We start from the raw sequence: 7957 nt of genomic DNA, 5'->3' as shown, positions 1-7957 counted from the left end.
TTCAAAATCCCCCCCTATGGTGGATTCCACCATCCCAAACCCATTATCTACCATTCTTAGCTCAACAATCTTCTTACACCCTTTGATAACACATGCATACAAGATGAACAACTCTCATGCCCAAAAATTATCTTACTAATTGCCCAATTCTAGATAAAATTCGAGATTGAGGGTTAGGGTGTAGAACCTTACATTTAGGATGAAGACCTTGTGGGTTTTCCTTGTTAATCTTCCAAGATTTGAACAAGAATTGAAGAATAAATTGTTGAGGAACACTTTATATGGCACTCTCTCACTCTAAAAATGTCAGGTTTTAGCTCAAAAAAGGGTCAAATGTGTCTATTTAACGAAGTAGGATCGAGTTATAGAAACCCAAAAATGAAGCTTCGGAACAGGATCTGCGGTCGCATATGCGACCGTAGAATGGATATGCGTTCTGCATATCGGACGCACAATTTGGTGCCCAACATTGCTGCCACCTGCTTTGGTCAACAGTAGTTATACAGCCCACAAACTTGTTCTGCGGTCGCATAATGTACCGCAGACCTTCCTCCATGACGCCCCTCCTCTGATTCACTCTGCGGCCATTATGCGGTCTGCAGAGTGATTTTGCGACAGCATAGTGGGCCGCAGAAATGACTTTTTCTAGGCAAAAATTTTCCTTTACTCCCAGTGCATTGTTCAACCCAAAAATTCTGAGCCTAAATCGTCACCACGAAACCTTAGTTCCTTTACAAAATTTTACGGGGCCTTAGAAGGTCAGCTTCAGTATTTCTTTAGCCATAGCATCAGGCTGCACTTGCACAGATGTATTAGCATCAACCTGGTGAACACCAGTCAATTTTCTTCTTTCAGCACTCTCAGAGGCCACTGATTTGCATCTTTAGATAACGCATCAAGAATTGTAACTATCTCCTCTAGAGTCTTCTTCATCAATGGGCCTCTAGCTACATTGCTGAATGTTCTATGCGAGGCTAGTGTCAATACATACCAAAAGTCCCGGAGTTGCATCCAGAGTTCAATTCCGCTATGTTGACACATTTGAACAATCTCCTTAAACCTCTCCCATGCTTCAAAAATAGTTTCCGCATCTTTCTGGCAGAAGTTATGGATTTCTCTTCTAAACTTGCCCATTTTAGCTGAGGAGAAATATTTATCAAGGAATATTCTGGTCATCTCCTCCCAAATTCTAATTGATCCCGTGGGCAAGCTTCGAATCCACTATTTTGCATCATATTTAAGAGAGAAGGGGAATGCCCTTAAAAATATTGCATCATGTGATACACAATTGTATTGAAAGGTGTTCGTAATCTCCTCGAAGTCCATTAGATGTTTGTTTGGATATTCGTTTCGCTTCCCTCTGAAGACACAACAATTCTGAAGAGTTTGAAGCAACCCTTACTTCAATTCAAATTTTTTTTCTGCAATTGGAGGTGGTCTAATATTTGATAAACCTTGATTGTAGACCGGTCTAGCATAATCTCCAAGTGGTCTCCCAGGCCCGGGAGCTATATTTCTGAACTGTTCTACAGCCAAAGTCTGATTTTGAGCAATTCTCTGACCCCTCTCTTCTTCGTAGATAATCTCTGCATCTCTAATAACTGGTTCCTCGGCATCCCGTGCAACTTGTTCTCTTCGTTGGGCTGCTTCTCTCGCAGCCAAATCTACATTATCCTCGCCCTTTCTAGCCATAAGTTCTTTGGTTGAGGATTGCCCAACCTTTTCTAATGTCTCAGTGAGATTTCTTTCCTTCCTCGGCTGTCGCAATTGTTTTGCAATTTCTGGCTCTTATGGTAGCACTTCCTTCACAGAAGCTCGAGTCATGCACCAACCTCAACGTGTAACCTGCGCATAGTCAAAAAACACCAAACGTAAAAAGGAAAAAAAATAAAAATAAAAAGAAAAATTCCTAAATTAGCACTACAAACTATTTCAAACACTATTGATTTCCAATCCCTGGCAACGGTGCTAAAATTTGATGAGCTCGAAACACACACCTTAATTATGTTCGCTAATCAAATATAGTATAGTTTAATATCGTATCCACAGGGATTAGATTTAAACAGTATTCTCGTAGTTTCTAGCTTGATTGCTATCCAAGATGATCAACACTTGAGATTTATATGATTTCTAACTAAAATTAACTAAGAGTCTAAAGCTATTGACTAATGACAATCGAAACAAAGATAAGCAAGGAAGTTATCAATGGGAGGAAATAGGTGTTGATAGGATAGGTACAAGATAATTGTTTGGGATCTAACTCTAGATAATTCACTTCTATTGTTCAAGTGAGTCTCTTGAATTCACTCTATTATTAGTTCAAACGTTCAGCAAAAACTCCTCTCTCGATTAGGTCTTAACCTCACGAGATGAACCAATTTAACCACGTGAAAAATATGCAAGAATGCGTAGTGGGTTGATCTTTAGGAAAACCTCTTTCGATTATTCTCCTAACCAGGTTTAATTAATAATTCAACTAGCCTCTTTCGATTACTAAGAAGAGTCTATGAACTCAACAATAATATAATGCAAAGATATCACAAGTTATGCCTCTCTTGATTACATGAACAAGTGAATATATATGCAATAATTAACTCATCCAAAAACGCTTCAATACATAAAACTAGAGTTATAATCCACAAATAATCATCAATACACCAAATCCATCAAACCCTAAAAAGAACTACTCCATAGATATGGAGAAATTCATCACAAATATAGTTAAAGTAATGGAAAACATAAATTCAATCCAAACTCGGGTCTTTATTGAGGAAAGAATGATGAAATCCTTTTGCTCGTGTTCTTCCAAATCCTCCTTAGTCTCCTTAGGTCGAATATGTGTCAAAAGTCCAAAAAATAATATTTTTCCATGTATTTATACCAGGTAGGGTCGGGCCTAGACGAAACCACATTTTCCTTACCGAAATAGGATTTTCACTCTGTAAAAATTGCACAGGCACGCCGCATGGGGCGACTCGCCATGCGGGGCATTAGTAGGGAAATCCAGAGAGCTAACTTTTGACAGGCAGAAGAAAATTGCACAACTGCGGTGCTCCACGTGCCGCGTCAGTGGAGATTTCTCATAGTACAGATCAAATCTTAATTTTTGACGTCCAGACTTGGTCCTCGACCCCCGAAGACGATCCCGGCTTAATCCCTTGGGCTTTTAATCAGACGTCAAAGCTCCAAATGGTGCGAATTCATTCCATAACATCTATATCACTCGGAATCCTCCTACAAGGCATAAAACACATAATAAGTGCAAAACACTACCAATTAAAGCTTAAACACGAATAAAGTGCAGTAAATTAGAGTACAATAAGTGACATAAATATGCAATTATATCCTACCACCAACACCCCACACTTAAACCATTACTCTTCCTCGAGCAATCAAACTACACTTCACATAGAACACGACCTTTTTAAATAACTCTCATAACTCATCACACCGAAAAAATTTGAAACAGATTAAGCACAATACTCTAACATCCTAGCCTCGGGATTTGACTCAAAAGAATCACACATTATTTATAACCCGCTCACTTACTCTAACACAGAGGTCAACGACATTACCTTTCCTTCATGAATCAAGTGCCCTCACACAACAATAGAGAGTAGTTCCACACACAATAAAATTTAAGAATAATTAGGAACTCAAGATAGAAAGAATTCACTCACTCTTAGAAACAACATTTATATGCCGCAAAAGACGTACCATAGGCTTGCCCGTAGTGTACTACTCTACTAAGTGAGCTCATTCAGTCAAGGATCAAGTAGGACTTTAACTACTTGTAATGTAGGTTGTGGGATGGGTAGGATACATTTGGATATAAGAGTGACTACACCTCCCTAAGCACTGTAATACATACAATTAACCATTCAAAACCCCACACTTATGTTGAGCCGAACCCCAACCTTCATTTATAATAGCATCAAGCTCCCAATATCTTTAAGCACAAATAATAAAAGAACTACCACTAGCATGGAATCCATTTTTTCTTTTCTAATACGAGATTTGTTTTTCAATCAAACTCTCTTTTTTCCAATTCTCTACAAGTGGCTCTCATAATTTATCAACTAGTGCACCTTTCTCCTTTTTCTATAGTTCCACTCAAAACCCGATCATACCTCACTTAGCTTTTACAAGCTCATACAAATTCAAGTGCTCATGAGAGGTTAAAGGTTCAAATATATAGACAATTCAAATAAAGTGATCAAGCTTGTAGTGTGGTTGCCAAAGAAATAGGAATACCGGCTCAACAGGGCTAACTAAGATACATATCAATTAGGTGGATAAAAAAAATATAACTGGCTCAACAAAGAAACGGCTAAATCACTTCCAAGTCTGAAAAAAACTAATATTACGCTTTGCAAACACACGGGGCAAGTTCTAGACATCAAATGCAATGCACAGAATAACACAAAACCTCACACGCACATGGCGCATAACTCACTCAGGATTGGACTATCAAGACACTCTCGTCAAAGTAGTTAAGCAAAGTTAAGATCAAATAATTTAAGGTACTTACACAAGAATCAAAAACTGAGCCTAAGCGTCACACTAAAGCACTCATACTATTCTCAAGGTATAATAGAGTCAAGAAATATTGCCTTCCATCTAAACCATAGCACAAGGTTTCCTACTTCTAACAAAAATAAAAACTAACTACACCCGGTTCAAACAAAACCCTTAAAAAAGAATCGCGGTACAAAGAAAAACCAAGGGGGACTTGTTACACTACCCAACAAAAGAAAGTATTTTTGTCTTTTTCTTTCGACTTTATTCCCTCAAGAAACCTGTCGAATGATATCTATCGTTGGGAAAAATTAAATGTTTTAAAAAAAATTCAGTGTTTGCGTTTTCAATTTTTATGTTTTTTTTCAATTATTTTCTATCTCTAGCTACTACAACTAACAAAAGGAAAACTAATATGCATACATACAACATACAATTATCCCATACCCAACACTTTAAGTTGTGGCATGTCCCCATGACACACAATTAAAAAGTATAAGGTAAAGGAAATTTCCCTGAACGTCTAGTCGGGGTCTGAGTCAAAGTCTAGCTCCATACCTCACGGCCGAACCAATGCACACATCCATGCCGATTGCTTATTCTAAGCCTTTTTGGGGTACACTCCACAATTATCTTTCTCACTCAGTGCAACCTTCTCTTTCAAGCCCTTCACTTTCCACTCAACACTAGCAGCTGATTTTACTTTTTGTAATCCCTTTTTTACATCCATCTTGAAAGTAACAGTCTCCTCACCCACTCAAAGCACGAGTTTTCTCTTGTGTATATCCAATATAGCTCTGCCCGTCGCTAAGAATGGTCTTCCTAGGATGAGGGCGACCTCCTTGTTCTCCTCCATATTAACCACTATAAAGTCTAAAGGAAATACAAATTTATCCAAACACGGGTCTTGAGTAAGGAAGGAATGATGAAATCCTCGTGCTCGTGTTCTTCCAACTACTCCTTAGCCTCCTTAGGTCGAATATGTGTCAAAGGTCCATAAGATAATGTTTTTCATATATTTATACCAAGTAGGGTCGAGCCAAGACGAAACCACCATCTCCTTACCGAAATAGGATTTTCACTCTGTAAAAATTGCACAGGCGTGCCGCACGGGGCGACGCGCCATGCGGGGCATTAGTGGGGAAATCCAGAGAGCTAACTTCTGACAAGCAGCAGGAAATTGTACAACCGCCGCACCCTACACGCCGCCTTATGCGGTGCGGCAATGGAGATTTCTCAGAGTATGGATCAAATCTCAATTTTTGACGTCCAGACATGGTCGTCGAACCCCGAACATGATCCTAGCTTAATCCCTTGGGCTTTTACTTACTCTTCAAAGCTCCAAATCGCTCGAATACATTACATAACATCTACATCACTCGGAATCCTCCTACAAGGCATAAAACACACAATAAGTGCAAAACACTACCAATTAAAGCTCAAACACGAATAAAGTGTAGTGAATTAGAGTTAAGACATTGGCTGACATCAGAGCACCCACATTGATCAGGTACCCAGCAATAATAGAGGCTACCAATATAGCTCTTGATAAGTCAGGTTGTTCTCATTCAAGCACGGGTCAAGTCTGTTGTACACAAAGGTTTGCCATCCCGTCTTCCTCAAAACTCAAAGTATTGCGGAGGATTGGCACCCCGGTACCTATCCAAGAGGGAGTAGGTCCAGATGCAAGAATCTCAGCAAGCCATGGTCTACCCTCCTCCTTCTGAGCCAAATTTTCCAAATATTCCTTTGTCTCCACATCATCAAATCCAAGGTACGCATTCAAAGTGTGCTGATCAAACTTTACTATCAGGTTGCGCACTTTGGCGATCTTTGTCCTTTTGAGAATATGTGTCGTGTTGACATAGAATTCCCAGACAAGATGCTCTTTCACATCCACCAGCTTCTTAGTAAACTACATCTACCCGTTTCTCTTGGTAAACTGCTTTAGGACTGCGAGGTTGTATTTGTCTAAGTATTTCAGGAGGAATTGTCATTCGTGAGTCAGGGATATCTCCTTCCACCACATCCGGAAGTCTGTGTATGCTTGCTAACTCCAGAATCGATCTTCCCAAACCACCTTCTTTTTTTGTCCAAGCCATGCTTGCCTGTGCACCTGATCCCGCTCTCTCGTCATCTGGTATATCATCAGAATCAGAATCCAACGCAGTTGTGTTGGACTCATGAATGGTACTAGCTGAGCCTTAGGAGGTACTGTGAGATATAGAAGGCACATCTAGAGGCTCGGATTGCCCTTGTGGCCTAGATTGCTCTTCATTTCACTCTTCGGATAGAGACACAGAATTCCCTTCCGAAGCGTCCCTAGATGGGGCATAAGAACTTGACTCTAAGAGGCTTCTACCTCTCTCCTAGCCTGCGTTAGTTTTCTTTGTAATGGACCTTCGCACACTAGGGTGCATGGCACCTTTGCCTCTACCCCTTGCTGATTATCCCCTTCGTTTTGAAGACTCTCCTAGTCCTCTTGATCGCACCATTGTTTGTGTACACAGAAAGAGATTTATCAAATGATACACATGTTGTAAAATAGTTAAGATTCATATAAGCATTTGAGAACACCATAGAAGGAGTGAGGTTTCAAGTTCACAACATGCAGTAGGTAAGGTACAAGTATGGTCGCACATTTTGGAGTGCGGTCTGCAAAGTGTAAGTGTGGACCGCATTATACGATCCGCACTTCAGCACAGTTGTGCTCAGTACTCATGGTAAGCTCTCTATTGGACAATGCGACTTCAATCTGCGACCCCAAAATTCATTTGGGTCCGTACAAAGTCATTTGTTGTCCGCACTTGAGATTGTTCAGAAAGTAGGTTCTCTGATTATCAGTGCAGACTTCCCTCTGTGGCCGCATAATAAAATTTTCGATCCTCAAAATTCAAGTGCGGCCGCACAAAAATCTATCCACTCAAGTCACCCAATCAAAAGTCTGCGGACCACACAATCAAGAACAGTAATGTCTACAGGTCTTTTTACCTAGGTTGTGCAAATATGTGTTCAATACTACTAGGTAACATGGTAAAGGAATGATAATCAACAACCCAACCCTTTTTAAGCATTCTTTGACAAATACCCATTGTTAAACTACCCTACATGGACACATTAAAGGAATGCAATAAGAGATGGCCTAAAAAGAAGTTAAAAAGTCAAAATAATTTTGAAAAATAAAAACAACAAGATTGAAGTGATGCATATCGGATAGTGCTAGTGTACTAAGATCCAATTGAGTGTGAAGGGTTGTTAGTGATTGAAAGTGGAAGCACTTGGGCAACTTCTTAGATTAACAGTAAAACATTGAAGGTGGTGAAAAGTGTAAGAGGAGAGGGTTTAAAGAGGCGAGTGCAGTCACACAATTCCAAGTACGGTCCGCACTTTGTTACCTGGCCAGCAATGAAGCAAGTAGTTGTCCGGTCCACACTTTTTC

At 39.9% G+C, this 7957-nt stretch overlaps 1 non-coding gene across 1 annotated transcript; it reads left to right on the top strand.

The window, feature by feature from the left end:
* The first annotated feature begins 1021 nt into the window (after positions 1 to 1021).
* LOC142177741 (small nucleolar RNA R71) lies at positions 1022 to 1128 on the top strand. Its single transcript, XR_012706299.1, has one exon. It is a non-coding gene; the product is annotated as a small nucleolar RNA R71 (small nucleolar RNA).
* The last annotated feature ends 6829 nt before the right edge of the window (positions 1129 to 7957 follow it).

This window comes from Nicotiana tabacum, chromosome 23 (assembly GCF_000715075.1).
Source record: "Nicotiana tabacum cultivar K326 chromosome 23, ASM71507v2, whole genome shotgun sequence".
NCBI classification, from domain to species: Eukaryota; Viridiplantae; Streptophyta; class Magnoliopsida; order Solanales; family Solanaceae; genus Nicotiana; species Nicotiana tabacum.
The sequence above is the reverse complement of the archived record's forward strand: the minus strand, read 5'-3'. Positions and strand labels throughout refer to the sequence as shown.